The following is an 18,622-nucleotide window of genomic DNA, read 5'->3' as shown; positions in this document are numbered from 1 at the left end:
TTGACCCACAACGACAAAGCCTAAGAGAGCCGTTAGCACACTCGCTGAGAGCGTCGTCCTGTCTTGTGATTTTTGCCGTGACTTGAGTGCCGGGGCCACACTGGGAACTGGTGGGAAGTCCGGGGCCGGCCGCTGTGTGCGAATGCGCCGGCAGGTGGCGCGCCAAGCTACCGACTCCTCCTAGCCAGCCGCCAGCAGCTTGGACCGGCGAGGCAGGCAAGGATTTTGATTCATAAAAAACATAAATTCTACTTGATGAACAATAATAATAAAGGAAATGGAGTACTGGGCACCATAGAGATGAAATTTTAGAGCCCCGAAATCAAGTTATTTGAGATTATTTAATTTAATTTACTAAATTTGAATAACTGTGTGATGTAATGATGCATGGCAGGGCATTTAGGTTTTATAGCTTCTAAATGCTTCTCTTTAGGGTGATTGCTCTCAGTTGCACGGTCGCCAGAGAACTCTGTCCCCATCTCCAAGCTGTGTAAACAAATTGAGGAGAGAATAATTACACATTGGGAGAAAGGCAAAGAGACTCTGTTGAGGGGGAGAGAGAGGAGAGCCCCAGCTACAACATTTTCCCCCCTTTTTCAGGTTAATAAACTACCTCAGAAGAACTCAAAGACCAATGGTAAAGATTTTATTAATCTTAGCACAACAGCTAAGCCTAAGCTAAGCACTGTCCAGGTGCTTCTTGAAGTAAAATCCTCATTTCGTGATAAAACCATTAAGATCCATAACAATCTTTATATTCACATCTCAATGTTTTAAGTCGGTAAATGTACATCTCTAATAGCTTCTCAACCGGCAAATTGGGACACTGCAAAATCTAGGAATTCTGTTCATCCCTTGATCCATGAACATTTTCTGCAAGCAGATGTAAAAAGTCCTTTGATAAAAATGCAGCCCCACATTCTCGTCAGCGTAGTTCCAGTGCACACACTCTTGTGTTTGCAAAATGTGCGTGTATATCTGCATAAACAGAGGGAGTTGCACACCCACAAGTATTAATTCAAATCTCTGTGAGTGTGTGCACATATATGGGTATATAAATGTTGTCTGTGCACCACTCTTCTCTATTGTTTTCAGCATAACTGATTTTGGCACCCGCTCTTTAGCACTTTGGAAGGGCCTTCATTAGCACTGGGATAGTATCCAAAAAGAATCCAGAAAAATCAACACATAGCTGCTCTTGTTCTCACGATAAATGACAGCTTTGGTGGAAAACAACAACAGTCAAGAAGCAAAACAAAAACCAAAAAGCAACAAGAGTAGCAATAACATGAATAGAGGAAGTCAGACATCACTAACTCAGATTTTTTTTTATTTTAATTTATTTATTTATTCCATTTTTACAACTTTCTTCCTTTGATACTAAGCCTCTGGGTACTTCCACGCAATTAAAAATATAAATAGGGAAAGTATCTTAAGGACCCTAGGGGGAAAATAAAAAAAAACAACCATGCAGGCCTATGTCTCTTCATTGATACAGACATGCTTATTATAATCTTAAAAATATGTGAAAGCGTGTTAAGTGGTACATTTATGTAATTTTACTGATATGGTATGGCAAAGGCTGACCATTAAACTACCCCAGCCCCTAAACTGAACGCTGTCCCCTGAAACGTCTGCACCGATAAGCCACAATTCTTTGGAAACAGAGTTCTGAAGAGATGAGCCTTTCTTAGAAAACAGAATCTCCCTGATTACCTGAAAGTCTTAATCTCAGAATCACGAATAGGAACTCTTGGGTCATTCAGATGCCATGAGAATGTGTAGGGAAAGCAGTAATCTCTCAACTAGTCAACAATTCCATACTATCCAATGTCAGTGTATGTGAATATACCCTCACACGATACCTTCATAGGTAGATAATAAGTCACGCTTTAAAGAAAAGCAGTCATCGGGGCGCCTGGGTGGCTCAGTCGTTAAGCGTCTGCCTTCGGCTCAGGTCGTGATCCCGGGGTCCTGGGATCAAGCCCCGCATCGGGCTCCCTGCTCCACGGGAAGCCTGCTTCTCCCTCTCCCACTCCCCCTGCTTGTGTTCCTTCTCTCGCTGTGTCTCTCTGTCAAATAAATAAATAAAATCTTAAAAAAAAAAAAAGCAGTCGTCAAACTATAGAAGACTTTGATTCAAAGAGTTAATTCCTTTGCACTTCAGCTGTCAAAACAATAGTGGAAAACTGAAGTGTGCATTGCCCTTTAAGCCTAGTGGCTCTGCCCCGGAGACCAGACCTCCGTGGGTCTTCCGAAAAGAGAGGTTATGGTGCTATTCACTCCTCCATTAGCTCCTTGCCTTCTCTTTCCTCAGTTTCTCCAATTTTGTGAGCTGTTTATACTGGAGCGTTGCGAAATTTTTCAAGGAAAAGAGGAACGTGGTGAAATGATACGAAGAAGAAGAAGGAGGAGGTGGAGGAGGAGGGGGGGAGGAGGGGGAGGAGGGGAAGGGGAAAGGGAAGAGGAAGAGGAGGAGCCCTGCACAATGCTGGTGGTGAGGGTCCAATGGAGGAAAAAGCTGTACAGGAGTAGATAGCGAGAGGAGTACCCAAAAGAGCCAAATCTTAAGCCTAAGACATCCTGGAAGTGTGGCTCTGGAGTAAGTCAAAATACAGGAATAGCCAGAGATCGTAGATCCCAGCAGACAGGAAGCAAAGCTCTCCAAATTAATCCATTCATTCCACAAATATTTATTAAGTGCCTCCGATGTGACTGGCACTGTGTTAAGCACTAGGCATATAAGGTAAACAAGATATTTCTTCTCGATGCCTTTCTTATGTAGAAGCACCACCACCATTTTGTCTGACTTTTAGCTGTGCAGTGCACGAATTCCTCTAATTCCGAAGGCAGAGGTTGAAAACCTTGTCTGTGCACAGAGAGGAAACTGAGCGCCAGAGTGGTGTGTGCTTGGCAGCACCTTCAACCGTCTTCCCTTCTCCCCCTGATCACTGCACGCCAAACACAGACCCTCTCAGGGGCTCAGTAGTTGTTCCGTATGTGGCCTAAGTATCTGTCAACAACAGTCATCCCTAGAAGCAGCTCCATTTCACCCTATTGCTGATAATTATTATGAATAAGCTAACACAATCTCATGTTTGACAGAATTGTCTCACTCCCCAAGAAGGGCCAGAAAGTCGATTGAAAGGTTTCCAAAAGGGGGAAAGATTCCAAGTAGAACGGAGGCTACTTCTCAGTAGCCTATTCAATAACCCTTCTCTCTTTCGTCTCCCCCAAGATGAGGAGAGAAGCAGCCTGGCGTTTGGCAGGGAGACCAGTGTCAACACTCTATATTTACTTATTTATTGGCAGTTTGGAAGGCAGCCACCATTTATGGTCCTTCATTCCCAAATAGAGGGAGCAATGATTCCTGCCAACAACGTCTCCATGCCACCTGACTGCCCTCGCTCTACACAAGCCAAGAGGGGAATGGGTCCAGGATGTTCACTGTCGGCCGCCATATTTATAACACTTATAATGCTGCCTGTACTCTAAAAGACCCCAACTGGAGAAGTTAGTGGGCTGCAACTCCCTAACATGGTTTAGCTCTCACAGAAGCAAGGTTTAGATAGGCGGAACCCGACCCTATCCATACCCAGACACACGACCCCAATATTGATATTCTCTTTGGAAGTGTGATGTAAAGACCTTGGAGAGAGTCCCAGAGAGTTTCATGTACACCTGGATGATGATATGTTTGGGAAATTGTCCTTCTGAGAAAAGACCAAATAAATTGGGATTTGTTTGGGGAGCAAAGAGAGACAGCTAAGATGGGGATGGAAGAACTAAAACAGTCTTTAGAACGATATTGGGAGAGTGAGATTGTCTTTGAATGAGAGCAAACAGAGGTTTTCAACTTCGACCACAGCTAGAACAAGAGAAATCAGAAAATAAAAAACCAGATGGGCCGTTAGCCGTTATCTGGTCTGACCTCTTCATTTAACAGATAATGCAGTTTATTCTTTAGGAAAAGACTCTGGACTAGATGTAGTTCCCCTAAGTCCAAATGCAGTGCTGGATTCTCACAACTGACTGACACCCACACCAGAAGGATGAGTTTAGACATTACTAAAAGCACAGACACATGTCACCAAAGGCACTCAAGCCACAAGTTAAATTCTAGACCAAAGTAAGCAATTTTTTTCAATCAGGAGCACAGAACACCCTGGGGCCAGGAGCCCAGAGACCTCCTGAGATCTTTATGACAGATAAGGCAGCTCTTAGTGGACTGCCTCTATTACTACTTTTGAAAGCAACCTGACTATGGCAATAGGAGGCAGGGCAAGTTCGACAAGTCGAGGACCTAGGAGAATGTGATTTTATTCATCGTTGGATCAAGACTAGTTAGGAAATCCAGGGAACCTCCTAGACAAGCAGCTCAGCTGTGGCTTCCCAGGTTGTCCACACTTATGGGCAATTTCATGGGAAGCAGGTTGTGGACACACGCGTAAGCTACGAAACCTCAGAAGGGCTCCACCACGGCTGCAGCATGAAATTTCCCGTTTGCTCCACAACCTCTGAATTCAAAGCGAAATTGCCACCAGCTGTGCTTTCAGCTTTCTCCTTTGCAAGTGAAGAGCAAAACATCTTTGATGATAATGTGGGTGGAAGGAGATTTAGGAAACCCTTCCTCTGCTGAGAGTTAGTCAAGGTTGACCAAAGTCAAAGTCAACTTATACCACTGGAGTTGTCATCTGCTCTCCAAGATGACATCCTATGGAGTCTGATAAAGATGGAATGGTGAGACTGGACCGGAGGTCAAAAAAGATTGGAGGTCTTATCTTTCCGTTAAGACAGTATCCAATCAAGATATAAGTGTGGCCACAGGAGAAACGTGATCCGGACACTGTCAGCAGTTTAGACATTAATTAGTGTGGCAGAAATGAGGTAGGTGACAGACTTCCGGCTTCTGAAACACTTCGCTCTCCTTTTCACCCTGTGTCTTGTGCACACCATTCCCTCTGCCGTTTCCAACCCATTTTCCATCCCCACTTGGTCAACTCCTGCTCATCCTTTAAAAGCTGACACAAATATCTTCTCAGCGACATCCCCCAGCATCTCCAAAGCAGAATGAGGCACTCTGTCCTCCGTGATTCCAGATAAAAAATATTATGTATTATACGTATATTTTTAACACTGATCACATGAAACTGTAAGAAATAGTAAGGAGGGAAGATAACTGAGCTCTGGGGCCAGGGGTAAGAAACTCTACACCCCAACTCTTCTATCAACAAGCTCTGTGTCCTTGAGCAAAGTATCCAATCTTCCTGATCCTTAGGGTAAGTCTGTCTATACAATGGGGACAATAATGCCAACTTTGGAATGTTCTTGTGAAGATGACATGAGATTGGCAAATAAAGCCCCTAGCACTGGGCCAGTCTCACAGTCAATACTCTATAAATTAGTCCCCTTACCTTCCTCCTCCCTCCAAAGGCAAAAACATGCCTTTCATCGTGTGTCCTCAGTGTTGAGCACGAAACATACTAGAACATTCTAGGGATGTAATACATGCAATCATCAGTGAATATGAGAACTAAGGACAACTAGGGGCCAGTTTTTAATCATAAAATGTCAAGCTTAGAAATGGCCCTAAACCAATAGCCTTTGACCCAATGATCACTGCAGAGGAAGCTCAGAAAGGGCAAGCAGTGGGGCTAGAATGAGCCCCCCTCCTCCCCTAGTCCCAGGTCAGGGCTCTCCCACTCTTTCCCGCTGCCAGCTCAAACTCACCTGCTTCTAGGTGACGCGGACCAGAAGCTGCGTGGGCCTTCCCGGGACAAGTTACAGCCGGCCTCTCCGCCCATAGACCTGGAGACCGGGGCCAGCCTTGGTGGCTGTTTGAATATGAATCCCCTCCAGCTATTCACGGTTAAAGGCAATTTCTCATCATCCACACTAACATGGCTTCATTCAAATTGGAAATGATAGATGATTAACAGGCATGAGAAACCGTGTTGTGCTACATTCAGAAAGGATGCAAATGACAAAAACATGTTGCCTTCTGGATAGGCAGGGAAATGGCGTATAGCAGAGCGCACCCGGCTCCTTGCACCTCCATGTCTGGCTAGACGGTTTTATGGCATTTAGCAGCGCTGCGCGAAGGCACCCACAGCATACCATAACTCTCACAAAACAGCGTTTTCATGTGCTAATGGCAGCTGAATCAGAAACACATGGATTTAATTTCCTTCAAAATACCCCCGGGTATAAAAATCAATGCAGGCGAGCCATTTGGCTAACTGTACTGGGGGCCTTTCTGAGCCCAAAAATGGCGAGAAATTGTCGAAGATGGCTGGTGAGCCCCAAATCCCACCAGGCTCAGCCCTCCCCAAGCACAGCCCTGGCCCTAATGCGCTGTGAAGCCCAGGCTGTCTTTTTTGGAGAGAGGCAGGTGCTTGCTGCGTGGTACCTTGCCGGCTGCCATCTCTGCACATTTCCTACTTTCCGCTGTTAGTTCATTTGCTCAGCCTCTCCCGCCACACAGCCATCAGGGAGATCTCATTTTGGCAGCAGATCGGGATCCCTGCCTGAAAGTTGATAGAGGTTGAGCTATTTGCAGAAATAATGCTTTCCAGACGTACTAAACAGTACCCCTCTTTCCAGATGGAGTGGCATTAGTGTTGCTTCCAGCCATTTCCTCACCTTCTGGTATACTTGTCAGTTCTCCCATATGCACCACAAGCCTTCCGTATTCTGGGGAATCTCAGAAAACTGCTCAGACCCTCAGCTTCTCATCACTTGCACATACAAGCAAGTGCGTGCACGCACACACACACACACATTTACACAGGCTCGGCTTTTATGTATGCACATACAGTTTTCTCCCCCTCACCCACCCACCTCCTGGGAGTCAACGTAGATTTTCAAGAGAGCTAATCACTAAATGTGATAGTTGAGCAGCCCAGGGAATTAGACAGGCATGAATCGGTGGGACATCCAAAAAGTCCCTTGGCTTTCGGGGGGGCGGGTTTCCACCAGCACTAGTCATCAATGTCGATGTTATTCACATTGCCTTTTGGTTGCCTTTAGTTTTGAAGGGGGGGGGGGGCGCCTTGGTGAAAAGGCTCCTCCCTAGAGAGGAGCCCAGAGGCTTTTTCCCCAAGATAAATCTGTTGAGAGTTGGATTAAGCCTCTTTGTGTGATGGCCGATACATAAGGCACTTTGTTTGGACTGTGGGACCCCAGAATATCAACCCCATGTGCATTTCCTTACTGAGAAATTGTCCTGCCTGCCATATTGTATTAGCTCTGGGTGGTTTAAACACGCCCAGGCCAGAAATCAGGTTACTTCAAACAGGCCGTATATCGAGCTCCTTCCCGGCTCTGAGATCTGATGCTCTCAGGAGTCTGGACGTGACTTTCACGCACTCGCATCTTCAGTCCGGTGGTCCGATGGAACTTTGCTCTGCACGGCTGGCAGCGCCGTATGGAAACCATCCTCATTTTTCTACATTTTGCCATTCTGCTTCCTTTTCTCCTTCTCTCCTGAAACTGAGCTTTCTTTTTCAAGGGGGAAAGCAGAGAGCGGAAGGGAATGGAATGTTTTACACACATGCAGAGTTTCCCTCTCCCATTGCTCTCTTTTCTCAATTTGGCTGACTTTGGTTCCTGAGTGTGTTCAGGATGGATATGCTCTCCCCCACAATCTAAGATCTGCTCTGTTTCCATTCTCACAGAGTAAAGACCCATGCATCCTGGAGTGGGTGAAGGATCAGGGTTAGCTTCTCAGAAGAGCCTGACATTGGAAGCTCTCAAAGCTACTACATATCATGAAAGTCAGGTTGAACAGCCAAGGCCAATTACTAAACATGACAAAGACAAGATACAACAGATAATGCATTAAAGCAAAATACAAATCATTAGATATAACTGATACCTTCCTCCTCAACTCTTCAATTATTACAGAGTCAGTATATCCTGTGTGACCTTGGGCAAGTTACTTAACCTCTCTATGCCTTGGATTCCTCGCCTGTAAAACACTAGTTAACACTAGTAAATCCCTCACAGGTTTGTTGTGAGGATTAAATGAGATAAGGCATATAATTTGCTGAGAACGAGGTTGGAGGGTAGTGAGTGGTCTCTAAGTGTAGTCTCACAACCAAACCATAAATTTTCTTTCTACCTCCAGGACACCTTCCTTCCTATCACCTTCCATGCTTTTTGAAACTGAAAAAACCTTGGCTGTCAACCTGGCAATTGCCACCGGTAGATTTGGTATTTGTCACACTTCTTGGGTCATTGTCATTGATGCTCTTGTCTTTGTATGAGTTGAGTTACTCATGGTTAGGCTTGTTCCCGAGAAATATGGTCCTCAATGATGAGCTACTTCTAGAAAGGCACTGTCCTGGCCATCTCAAGAAAGATGGCACACAAAAGCAACAACAAAAAGCTTTTTACGAGTTACAGTAATTTTTCTTAACATTTCATTGTTTTTAGAGATTTTATTTATTCATTTGAGAGAGAGAGAGATACAGAGAGGGAGAACATGAGCAGGGGGAGAGGCAGAGGGAGAGGGAGAAGCAGGCTCCCTGCTGAGCCAAGAGCCTGATGCGGGGCTCCATCCCGGGACCCCAGGATCATGACCTGGGCTGAAGGCAGACGCCCAACCATCTGAGCCACCCAGGCGCCCCTTTCTTAACATTTCAAAATGCATCTTATTGCTTAATTGGTGCATCTGTACAGTTTACCAGTACAAGTCAACTAGTCCATGTTCATTTTCTTCATGCCCACACTCTTTCATTTTTGGAAGTCCCCAAAAGCAAAATATTGCCTTCTCTGATTCTTTTTACTACTGCTATTGATAAAAGGCAATGAAATGTATTAGTCACCACCCCTCAAGCCAGGCTTCTGATTACATTACGAGCCTTGCTCATTAATGCAGGGATGGGACGCAGAGCAGAAAGGAGGGGTATCCATTCAGCCTGCCATGGGAGTAACCAGTTGATCGGCAAGACACACCAGCTCCACGAAGGGGAATACCTTCAACAATTCCATCAACATTGATTTACTTTAACCAGGTGATATTTTAATGAGCCAACCGCAGCGCTCCCTGGATGACACGACTTCTCACACTAAGAGAGCACACCGCCTTTAAAAGAAAAAAAAAATCACGAAAAAAAGCCAGAGAGTTGACACTTGCAGATGAGTCTAATTCCCTTTGTCCTGTGGACATGCGCTGTGTTGGGAGAGCTCCAAGAGCATCGAGCTGATTTTTGCTGTCATCAGAACTGACCCTCAGGCCCCCAGGGGGCCCTCAGCCTGTCGGCTACAGTGACAGGGAAGGGAGCCAAGCTTCAACTTGGGGTCCTCAGATGTGTAGCACAACAGGCTACGTCCAACCCTGATGAGGGCAGCTGGATCACATGAATTTTTAAAGTAAAACAACTGATTTTGTTGGGGGGGGGGAGTGGGGGTAGCGGGGCTTGCTTTTTCCCCCTGTGAATCCCCACAGAAGAAATGCACAGACCCAGCATGTTGATTTTGGCATCGGCACACACGGTCCCTCTGTTCTGAAGATGAGCTGACACGTGCAGATTTGCAGATCAGCCATTTCAAAAGGTTAATTAAATATTACCATTGTTTTCCGAGCTATTAATGTATGTTCTTTCTTCATGTGAAAGGCTTCTCCCCACTCAAAAATCAGAGTTTGGATTTGCTTCCCAATCCCTTCCCCTTTTAAAACCTGGAAAGAGAGTGACTGAGGGGCCTAGAGAGAGAGAGAGAGAGATCCCAGGCCAGAGGCAAAATACAGTTGGAGCTGAGGAAGGAGTGACTATGGCTGGCATTATCTGAAGCAGAGCCCTTGAAACACATTCTCAGCTGCAGCTGGGGATTAGAATTATGTCATTCGAGAAGGTTCTAGAAAGGGGCCAGGAAGGAACCCCTGCTCTTTCCACCTTTATTTATTTGCCGACAGAATTGACCACACTGGAGCTCAGGAACGTGCGTGGCAAGCTTTGGTCTTCGGTGGTTCTGGGGGAGGGTCAGCAGGTGCATCGGCCACAGGGCCAGTGAGGACCGAGGCAGGGACGCATCCCACTTTGCAACGTCTGTGTGTCCCCCGCCACTTCCAAATGATGTGGCTCTCTCTCTGCCTGAGGCATCCAGAGGTTGGCAGGACAAGGCCTTCGTGTGGACGGGAGAGGGATTCCAAGATGGACGACAAGGGATAATAAGACAGAGGTCAGGGAGAGGACAAGGTTTCTCTCCGGCAGGAAGTGCCACCCTCTGTGACTGCAGTTTACAAGAACCCCCGCGCCAGGATGAGCACAGCAGTCTGCAGGAAATCTCTCCAGACAACCCATCTTCCAGGGCAAGCGGGACATGTTTTGTTTGCAAAGTAATAATGCCTCCCTAGATGTGGGGAGGAGACAGCTAACCTAACAGTGTAATGAATGGAAAACAAAGGGGCAGAATGAAGGCAGGTGACGGAGGGATGCTGCAGGCAGGTGGGGCCTGGCACAGATGGAAAGAGGAAGGGAGACCGCCAGTCCCAAGTCTGGTCATGGATAAAGCTGGAAGCGGGTCTGCACAGTCACGCCTACCCCAAATATCAGTCCACCCGTCCATCCGTATACACACCATGCGGGCTGAAATTTTATCAGCAGAGGGCTACGTGGCGGTATAACGCGGTGCTTACGAATGCAGACTCTGCAGTCAGAAGACCTGGGTTAAAAGCCCATCTCCATCACTCTCTGGCTGGGTTTCCTTAAGGTTTTTCATTCCCTAATGTTTCCCTTTTTTAAGTACAAATTGCTATACTGTAGGGTTGTTAAAACGATAAAATGAACAAAAAGAAAAGAGTAGGGAGGGGGTCCAGTGTCCGGTAAACGCTCTTGAAATAGGAGGAAAGAACGGGAGAGCAAATCCTGGACAAGCAGAGGGTAGAGGAGGAGAGCACCAGAGGAAGAGGAGGAGCACAGAAGGGGAGGGCCTACATATCATTGCCCTTCTGGAACCATCTGTTAGCCAGCCGTCCCAGGGTGTCGTGGGTGCAGCTTCCCTGGATGAGCTCATTCGGATCTCCTGCAGTCTTAACCCAATGTCCTGCCCATTGCATCTGCCCCACGTGGTCTCCCTTGCTGGTAAGATCACCTTGACTCGCTACCCACACCCAGAGCTGAGCCCCTGCACACGTGCAAGGCTTGGTGGTAACCAGGCAGGCTGGGATGGAAGGCACAAAGGGGAACGCACACCTGCACGGGCTGAAGCCATCAAAGAGGAAGGACAAGCACACAGGTCCTCGGCATGTTTAAGTGCTGCCGAGAGGCAGCCTCCAGAGAACAATGCTAGATCTCCTGGAAGATTGGTGCTTGGGGGACAGGTGTGAAAGGAAAACCATGTCACAGATAGGGGGATTTGGGGCTGTATTTGTTCCAACCAGGTACGTACTGGGACCTAACTCAAGCTAGACTCTTAATAAAATGTCGGAACGCATTGGAGAAGCCCCTGACTGGATCCTGCTCCTCGTGGAGCTTTTATCACAACACAAAGGAACAGAGACTGTGAATCACAGGGCACTGTGCTGGAGGGTAGGGGATGTGATCAGGTGCTTAGTGCCAGGGAAGAAATCCAGCAGAAAGCCTGTTCCAGGCCGAAGAACAGCTAGTCCAAATAGGCAGGCATGGTGGATGCCTTCAGAGTTGTCTGCTCAGCCTAGTAACCACCCCCATCCCCATCCATGAGCAAGTGAGCAGCAGTGAGGACACAGTCTAGCCCACTGGCCACCACTAACTGATGTGAAGGTGGACAGAACCCCAATTCCCTGGCTCTGGGCCAATTGGTCTAGAAGCAGACTCCTGACCAGGGTTGCCATTAACTAATAAAAATATAGGATATCCAGTTACACTTGAATTAGTGTAAGTATATCTCATGTAACTTTTGGGAGATCCTTATAACTTAAAAATGATTAATTGTTTCTCTGAAATTCTAATGTCTTTGGGCAAGCCCATATTTTTATCTGGCAACCCTACTCCTGACCCAACTGGGATCCTCAAGAGAGTGCCTTCTGTAGGATGCAGTTAAAAGAGAACTGAGTCAGCCTCTCTCCAGCAGCTGAAAGTACAAGATGTTTTCTGCCATATGAGGAAAGCCAACCTACCAAAGGAGAGAATCAAATGAAGTCAGAAGTCAGTGAGAAGCAGAGACAAAGGGAGCAAGGATACTGGTGGCATTTGAGGCCAGATTCCAGTCTACTCCCTGCCCTTCCTACAGCTTGGTATTCTGCTCTATTTGGTGGACCCTATTCCCCACCCACCTCACCCTCACTCCCAGCTCCTATAGACAGGGAAGAAAGCAGAGGCATTTTAATTCATCAGCTCAAAGGTTATAAAGTTAAGCAAACGCACCTTTAGCACAATAAGGCCAGGGTTACCATGTTAAATGGTACGTGGTCAAAGCCATATTACAAGAAGAAATACCATTTCTTATATAGATAAGATGGGGTGTTCTTCAAAAGGAAATTAAATGAATTATCCTTGATTTCCAAATTTAAGGAAAACACAAACCAGAGTTGAAACACACACTTCTCCCCACCCCACCTTGTCTACAGAGCCCAAAGTTCTCCTGCAAACCAAGCAGAAAAACTCACTGACAGAGCATGGATACATAAAGAGCCTAAAATTTGTAAGACAAATTATTTGCCATAAATCATAGACCCTGGGTGTATATCCTATAAAGAGGTCCTATAAACCAGTAAGAAAAACATGATGGGCACCTCCCTCCAAAAATAGGCAAGGGGGTATTTGCAAAAGAAATATGAATTTTTAATAAAAATATGAAAAAAAATTCAGACTCATTAAGCAAATAAATATAAACAAAAACATCAAAATTCCCTTTTAGACTATTATATTGGCAAATTAAGTAAATTAGTTCTACTGAAAGCTAGCCAGGGTGCGATAGGGTGAGCACTCTTTTGCACTAGCGGTAAATCCCTAATATACAGTATACCAGTGGTATATCCCTAATGTGCAGTATACTCACAGTATATCCCTAATATGCAGTATACCAGTGGTATATCCCTAATGTGCAGTATACTAACAGGACATCCTTAAGGTGCCATTTACTAACAGTATATCCCTAATATACAGTATACCGGGGGTATATCCCTAATATGCAGTATACTAACAGCATATTCCTAATATACAAAGGACTTCTGCAAGATAATAAATGACAAAGACCCCAATAGAAAAATGGGCAAAGGGTTTGAACAGGCAATTCATAGAAGAGATGCAACTGGTCAGAGTAGCTTAGATAGAGACATACATTTCCATTTAGAGGGAATTGGATTTAGATAAGCGTTCCTCCTCACAGTCCGGGAAGGTCAAGATGAAATGAGATACCAGTTCTTGGCCTCTGATATCATAAGTACTGATAACTTCTATTTCTGGGAAGGGCTTTGGGGAATAGCCAGTCTCGCACAGGCTATTGGTAAGGGGCATAAATATTCCTACACCATTTTTAAAGGATAATTTAGCAATATCTATTTAAAGCACCTGAAATCTCTGACATCTCTCTGTTTCTTCTTTAAAGATAGAAAATTGCTGTTTACCCTCCGCCTCGTGAAAGGAAATTCCCAATTCTTACTATCTCGGGAAATAATTGTTACCCTGTGGTCCCCTCTTCTCTAATTTAAGAAACACGTTTTAAAATTTTGCAAACCATGGCGTTATTTTCCATTTTCTGTGTTTTGATCCATTTTATCTATATTCCGGGCAGTCTTTGATGAATCATCTCTCCTTTTTTTAACACTCCATTAAGAATGTGGGGACCAATGTTGGCACAATGTTATTCTAAAAAACAAAGCTTAAATGCCAAAGACCATACCAGAGTAACAGCGTTTTCAACAAAGATGGGGATATAGCGATTGCACTCAAGTGGAAGCAGTTGTCCGACATCCTGGGCATGCAAGTAGCCCTGCTACTACATGGCCCTTTCCTCCTCTTCCTTCCTTGGAATTTTTCCCACTGCCCCTTCAACTAAGCACCATATTCCCTCCTTCAAGGTTTCCTTCGTTCCTGGGCAGGACGCCCTGTGCCTGGAATCCTGCCCCATCCCATCTCCGCAAGCTGTCTCCTGCAATCATTCTACCAGCTCCTGAGATCCTGCTTCCTCCACAAAGCCCTCCCCAGCTGAGAGCCAAGTGATTCTCCTCCAGCTTCCCACCTGTTCTGAGCCACTGCACACTCCATCTCTCTTCCTCCCATTGTTTGTACTGAATAGCAGTGGGCTCGGTGATGTCCTGTCCATGAAATGGCTGCAGTGTTCTGCTTATCCTTTCCTATGCCCATCTGCATCTGTGACTGGCCGAGGCCGAGTTTATAAATGTGCTTTGCTCGGATCAGCAATGCGAGAAGCTGTGGAGTGACGGTTGGTGTTCTCCCAAGATCACCTTGCACAGCATCCCCAAGGATCAAAGTTCTGTGGCTTGGTAAACCCGGACTCACGTTTAGGATCAAGTGTGCCCCCTGTGAGACTTACTTCAACCTTTCTGGGTCTGGCTCAAGTGTCCTTGGAACAGAGTAATGCTGGCTTAAGCTGGCAAGCTCTGAAAATTAAACTAATGATTGTGAGTTTAGTGGAATGGAAGAATGGCTTTTTTTTTAAGTGGTTAAAAATATCACTAACAACTGAATCTAAATATTAGAATCCTTCTTCCCTCAATTATATTTTCCTCTTTCATGATTCAGCATCATTTTAATTGAACTGGATCCCTCAAGACTAAAAATCTGATATCTAGGACTATAACACCTTCAGTTGGTAAAATAGGTGGGAAGTTTGCTTTTAAATCCTTTTTTAGATTTTTGTCTCTACCCACCATTGAAATTAATTTCACACCCATTTTTCCCCTTGTACCTTTGGGAACGAAGCTTGTTTTTATAGCTTTCTCCTAATGTCAAAACAAAACCTCCCTTATACTGCTTAGAATCTCGAGATCTTTTTCCAACAAAGAGAAAAACAAATGTGCTCGAATTAAGGCAACTGAGGACGTTACTGGATCACTGCAGAATACAGAACCAACCCTCTTCAACTTGTATGAACTGGTAGCTCCAACATTAAGGGACAACATGAGAGCAGAGAATGCCAGGAATCACACAATTTTCTCACTCACTTATTTTTAATTTTTTCCTAAAGGGTTGTATGGGTTTTTGTAAGCCACCGTTTGAATGATTTGCAGCTTAGAGTGAGACACAAAGATCTTTTTACAATATCATATCAAATTTAGTTCTGTAGTCAACGATGCGGTGAAGAGCAAGGGATTTTTGTTTCCTTCCCCACACCCCCACCCCACCTCCTTTGAAAGGACACAAGAGAAACAGAACAAGCTGTGGGTCCAGATCTCTGGGCCATGTGAGTAATGTTTTCTTATTTTATAGAAGCTCTGACAAAAATACTCCAAGGAGGACAAACAATAATATATAATAAATTATAGGTGCTGGAAAACTGAAGGACATTATGCTTCAGCATTTCTGCCTTCTAATAAGCCAGTGGGATGAGATGCCCTTCTTCATCTGTCTGCTTGCAGAGCGTTTGTTCATTCACACCCACTGTGTCGTGGGTCACCTGCACAGGACCTCGGCAGACAGACTGTAAAAGGTGAGTGGCCGCTGACTGCTGAACCCTGCCTCCCTCCTCCTCGGGCCATCTGATTTGGTCCAAGGGCATCCTTGAGAGTGGGGACAGATGAGCGATGATTCTCCTCTCCGTTGCAAGGAGGGGCCGTGGAGACGCACGGGTCCCAGTCTCTGCAGAACCTTTGTCGGCATCAAGGTCTCAGTCCCTCCCACACCAAGCTGACAATCCCGTCCCCAAATCCAGAAGATCAGCAATAATTGATTTGGCTTCTGGCCCATACCCTTCTGGTGCAATAGCAACAGCACAGTTCACTAGCTCTTTGCGATTCCTCCCTGCCCTCCCTTAAAGGGAACTCTCATGTCTGATTAAAATCGGTAATGCGCTGGTCCTGGAGTGAAGAGGTGCTATTTATTTCTGTCAAGTTCTGCTTGGAAGGCTTGAGGCTTCCTCCTACCAGACATTTTACTAGTAAACAGAAAAGTTACCCATATTGTCATGCTTGCCCTGACCTGCAAGCTCGTGAACAATAAATCTTAATTACAGTTAAATGCCAAAATCTGCAAAGAATGAGACAGCACTAGTCAACTGTGAATTGGTCCGACTCCTGCCTCGGCTGGGGTGCAGCTGCAGGAATACATAAATTAGTTTGTGATTTGTTTGTGCTGGAACAATCAGTCGAGGCTGTTTCTTAAGAGGGTTTCCAGTATCAGTGGACGTACTGGCATTCATCCTGCTGCCATGTCAGATGCAGGTGGCATCCGGGAAGTTTTATTTTAAAGGACTTTCAGCATTATGCTTGGGTTAATAAGAAAGCGCTATTTCTAAATATCTCGGCAGTTTTCCAAAATAGGGCTCAGTCTCCTGACATCTGCTCTGTCCATACTTGGTACCTTTGGGTTTATTCGGGGAACAGCTGAATAACCTTTTGTTAGTAATCTCCTTTTTGCACCGTACTGGGCCACTAGAGCACGAGGCAGGCAACCCATACAGGAGCTTTTTAATTTTTTTTTTCCCCCCCTGCTGCTGGAAAGCTCATGAGCTCCTTGGTATTCAAGTGTTTGCTTGTCATAATGCTAAATAAAGCCACCCTGTTGTCCCCTTGCCTGGGTCCTCTTGACATATTGGCACCTATATGCAAGAATTAGAAAGGTGATTGCAGACATAACTCTGTTCAATGGCTCCAGGCTGTTCTATCAATTCTGAGACTGACAGGAGATAGGAGATGGAACTGGGAAGAAAGAATGGAGTTTGGGCTGCTGGGTGCTTTGTCCCATGAATCAATCTGCAATTTACTCATTATTTTAGATGCAGATCCTGTTCTCATTGGGAGTCAGTCATCTGCTAGATGCCCTTACCAACCGTTTTCTAAATAATAAGGCAGGCCCTGCTTCCCTGGGACTCTGGAAGCAGCGCAGGGTAATGGCAAGGCCTCGCGATGAGGTGCTATTTCACTAATTAGGAGGTGCTGTGTAAGTGGGTAAGACGGAAGTAGAAAAACCCTTTCTCAACCGAGGTGGGGGGGGGGGGGGTACAAAAGAGGCAGAAATAGGTTCTTTCTGTTGTGTTTTTAAAAGAGAATGAAGGGGGGGCATTCCTGAGGACTGAAATGGCCATGTCGGTTTCACTTGGGAGCCCCGCTTTCCTGCCAGAGGGTCCTGCCCCCCCCCCCCCACCCCCCCCCCCCCCCCCCCCCACCACCCGGCCCCTCCGCGCCGCCGGGCTCTTCCCGGCTCTCGCAGGGCCCCATCCTGTCACCAGCGGTCCTGCTTCCTGTTTGTGTTGCCGCTTTGTTGCTTCCTGGTGGTCAGCCGGAGCCGCCCTTCTGCTGAGCCTCCACCCTGGGACTGGCTCTCTTCCCAGCCCTCACTTGCGCTAGCAAATCTGTCTCTGGCTCCACCGAAGCGCACGGTTGTTGTTGTTGTTTTTTTTTTTTAAGATTTTATTTATTCATTTGAGACACAGAGATACAGAGAGAGAGAGCATGAGCAGGGAGAGAGGCAGAGGGAGAGGGAGAAGCAGGCTCCCCACTGAGCCAGGAGCCCGATGTGGGGCTCGATGTGGGGCTCGATCCCAGGACCCTGGGATCATGACCTGAGCCGAAGGCAGACGCTTAACCATCTGAGCCACCCAGGCGCCCCGGTTTTGTTTTGTTTTTTTTTTAAGGCCCCGTCCTAGCACAGGAGTCCTGGCCCCCAGGCGCCCATCCCATCCCCGGGGCGAGGCCCCTCCTCTCACTCGCGCTAGGGATCCTCTGCGGCCCCTCGGAGGAGCGGGTGCAAAGCATGATTGCATTTGCGACCCCTCACCTGCCCTTTGGCAGGCCTTTGAGGAGGGCGCAAGTGTTGTTGCCCCTTTTCACTGAATGAGAAAGAGACCCGGGGAGACTGAAGGGGAAGAGTGGGAGGCGCACCCAATCTGTTCACCCAGACTGCACGCGGGGGGCATCCATGCTCGCTGCTAGCACCCACCCCACACCCGGTCTCCACCGCGTGCCAAGCCTCCACATGCCTTATTGCATTTAATCTACACAAGCGTTTTGTCAAGTAGGTGTTAGTTTTATTTTAAACCAGGGAAAGGGAGGTTCGCAGAAGTTATCATCCCGCCCAGGGTCATGCCACTGGCACACCTGTCTGATTCAACTCTGCTCCACGCACAGACCGCGGAGCTTCCCCGGGTCACACCCTTATTTCCATCCTGGTTTCTGCTCCCGTGCCACCCCCTCGCATGAAGCTGCCTTAGATAGAGGGCTCTGTCTCACACAGCTTTCTGTTGCCGGCCGTCCCCTCACCCACCTTTAACTTCCTTTGGAGCATTTATCACTACCCCATATTATGTATATTTACTTGTCTGGCTGTTGCTAGCATATGTATGAAGTGAGGGACTTCGACTGTTTTGCTCACTGCTAGATACTCCTGGCGCAGGGCAAGTACTTGATAAATGTTTGTTGGAAGGAGGAGAGGGGACAGAAGGAAGGAAGGAACGGAGGGAGGGAGGGAGGGAAGGAAGGAAGGAAGGAAGGGAGGGAGGGAGGAAGGAAGGGAGGGAGGGA

At 46.5% G+C, this 18,622-nt stretch overlaps 1 long non-coding RNA gene across 1 annotated transcript; it reads right to left on the bottom strand.

Moving 5' to 3' along the window:
* Positions 1 to 322: 322 nt before the first annotated feature.
* LOC141372797 (uncharacterized) lies at positions 323 to 2,067 on the bottom strand. The gene is made up of 2 exons (XR_012378217.1): positions 1,866 to 2,067; positions 323 to 486 (listed from the first exon to the last, which is right to left on the bottom strand). It is a non-coding gene; the product is annotated as an uncharacterized lncRNA (long non-coding RNA).
* Positions 2,068 to 18,622: the final 16,555 nt, after the last annotated feature.

This window comes from Callorhinus ursinus, unplaced genomic scaffold, assembly GCF_003265705.2.
Source record: "Callorhinus ursinus isolate GAN/ISIS: 27379988/994484 unplaced genomic scaffold, GSC_fseal_2.0 scaffold5, whole genome shotgun sequence".
Taxonomy (NCBI): Eukaryota; Metazoa; Chordata; class Mammalia; order Carnivora; family Otariidae; genus Callorhinus; species Callorhinus ursinus.
This window is presented reverse-complemented; position numbering and strand designations above follow the sequence as displayed.